This window comes from Pteropus alecto, unplaced genomic scaffold (genome assembly GCF_000325575.1).
Source record: "Pteropus alecto unplaced genomic scaffold, ASM32557v1 scaffold269, whole genome shotgun sequence".
NCBI classification, from domain to species: domain Eukaryota; kingdom Metazoa; phylum Chordata; class Mammalia; order Chiroptera; family Pteropodidae; genus Pteropus; species Pteropus alecto.
Window position 1 is genome coordinate 1052280 of NW_006443566.1, and position 2897 is coordinate 1055176.

Here is a 2897-nt window from a genome sequence, read left to right on the forward strand (position 1 = left end):
ACAACAAGAAAAATATTTTGTCGACCTACATCTACACGTTTAATACTTAAATAGCACTTAAATATTGCAAAATTGGGTGTTCTTCTGCCTACCTCATAGTTGGAAAAAACTGTCTAAGTGACTTGCCCAAGGTAATGCTGTGAGCAGGAATCTCTGCCCAGGACCATAGCGCTGGGCCACTTTCTCCCCAACAGATACTGAAAACTTGTGAGAAAAATAAAATCAACTTCCCAAAGTTTTATTTCTGAATGGAATCTTTACAATGACTCTTTGAAACAGGATCTCTACCTCTCAGGAAGGCAAAACCACACTGAACTCAAATCACATGATTTCTGCCCAGTCTCACCCCATCCCTCCCAGTGGAACCAGGAATTCTCTGCCTCGCTTACCTGGGTTTGGGGCTGAGAAGAAATTTTTTCTCTTCTTTTTAGGTTTAATTCCTCGAGGAAAGAGCGCTTTATATGATGGCTATGGGGAAAGGATTTCTGTTCGCCTCCCCAGTGACCCCCTTACTTTGGGGATAAGCAAAGGGTACTGTTAACTCCTCTTTCTGGCCCTTTTATTCTAGTTGCTTCTTACCTTTGTACAAACTACTCTCTGAACTAAAAGCAGCAGAAATCAATTGATTCTGATGACCCCTGTGGTTTATATTTGTGGACCTTTTTGAAAGATTTTTTTTTTTAAGTGAGTAAATTTGCTTTTGGAAACAGAAGTACTCGTAGAAAAAAAATGATGTGTTAAATTCACTTTTTGAACAGTCTTGCCTTTTAATTCTGTGCTAAGAACAGAGAGATCCTGGCGCAATTTCAGTGAATAGTTTCAGGATATATTTTGTAAAGTCATAAAATGTCCAACTTCATATAAGTTGTATTTCTAAAGCCTCAATAGCACTCAGAAACTGTAATTATATTCTAGACAGTGTCTTGTTCGGCAAAGAGACTCAAAGAACTTTCTTCATGGTCATGCTTTGACTTCATTCACTTCATTCATAACACTGTCCTAAAAGAATTACCTTTTAGAAAACAGTCAAGACTACAACACAGTGGGAATTTTTGACATGATTGAATTCACAGAAGAGTACCCTTCTATTTTTAGAATAATCAAAACATCCAGAGACATTCAGCTTCTTCTTAATGATGAATATTTGCTATTTCAAAACTAAGGTTGAATAGTATGATGGGAATTGTCAGGCACTGATAAAATGCTAGAATCAGCAAGTTAAGACATCAGATTACACGAAACACTCAGCCTGAGTCTAGCATACAAAAGGTCACCAGAATGACTTTTATATGACTTGCATATAAAAAGTCAATGTTTAACTTTTCCAAGTTTTGCTTAAATAAAGTGTAAGAGAGGGAGAGAGAAAATTCTTGGTTGGTTAGATCAATGTATTAAAACATGCTCTGGATAGAGAATAAGAAGAAAGTTTTAACCATTTCAAGAAGCCTTCATGTGTTCTGCAGACCTGACTCATCTTGATGTTCTGTATTTTGTGGTTGCATATGAGAGAGAGAGAGAGAGAGAGAGAGAGGAACAAACAAAATGCATATGCATGAGGGAAAGAAAACATAACGAATATTAGAAGGCAAAGAGAAAATTAAATTTTTTCTTAGGCGTGGAAAAGGGAAACGAATGGACTAGGTTAACATTTAATAAAACAAGCCCCAGGGTCACAAGTGGACTCCCAAGCAGCAATTAAATCTGGTATCTAGAGCCTGAGATTTCAGGCCACGATGTAAAGAAATGCAGGGTTGCCAGCAAGGGCTCTCTTCCTGGGGTTTGTAACTTTGCGGCAAAGTTAGACCCGGGTGCTTCATAGACTGTCTGGGTTCCTCATCATTTTTTAATAGCTCCTCCATTTTCCTTGACCTTGCTACCAAAATGCCAGGACAAGGTGACTTGAAGTGTGGTCCACGGTTGGGGTTAGTCCACACACTGCTTTGAACTGGTTCGTAATGAGATAAGCACAAAAATTGAAAGCAAGCATCTAGAAACTTTAATAGCAATTTGATGGAGTAATTTTATGTCTGTAGAATCTAATTTAAAAAATTTATTTATATATCTTTGGCTTTAATTTCATTTTGCCTAGTAATTTACTTTTATTGTATTTTATATCAGTCTGTGATAGATTGGGGAAAAAATGGTATTATATCACAGATAGTTGGAAAAGCACTGCTCTGGAGAACCAGGAGTGAATGTTTTTGGGGAAAGTTATCACCCTCTTCCAAATGTGAATGGAGATTATGAAGTGGAAGGAGGGTAAACATTTCTTGCCCTGAAGGGTGTGCTCAGAAACAATGACCTCTAGTTAATGGTCTTCTTTAGAGCAATGATTCTCAAGCATTCATCTCAGGACTCCCCTATACATTTAAAAAAATTCAATTTCCAATCATTCATTGCAAGTGCATAGAAACACAATTGGTTTATAAAATACTTTCTTTATATCCTGTGACCTTGTTTATATCACATATTTGGTCTAGTAGTTGTTTTTTTTTTGTAGATTCTTTGTCATTTTCTACATAAACAGTCATATCACCTGAGAGTATAAGCAGTTTTAGTCTACGGCTATGCTACCCTAAATAAGCCTGATCCTGTCTGATTTCAGAAGCTAAGCAGGGTTGGTTCTGGTTAGTACTTGGATGGGAGACCACTTATGAAGACCAGGTGCTGTAGGTGTAAAAAATAAAAAAATAAGGGATTTGTAAGCTGACAAGGTCCTTGCAATCTGTGAGGTCAACCAAGGGTTACCTTGCCTAAAAAAAAAAAAAAAAAGAAGCAGTTTTATTTCTTCTTTTATAATCTGTTACCGTTTTTTCTTTTTCTTGCCTAATTTCCCTGACTAGAGCCTCCATTATAATATCAAATAGGAACTGTGGAAGTAGACATTCTTGCCTTAT

The 2897-nt window shown here is 36.9% G+C and overlaps 1 pseudogene; it reads left to right on the forward strand.

The window, feature by feature from the left end:
* The first annotated feature begins 2557 nt into the window (after positions 1 to 2557).
* LOC112472858 lies at positions 2558 to 2676 on the forward strand (annotated as a pseudogene).
* The last annotated feature ends 221 nt before the right edge of the window (positions 2677 to 2897 follow it).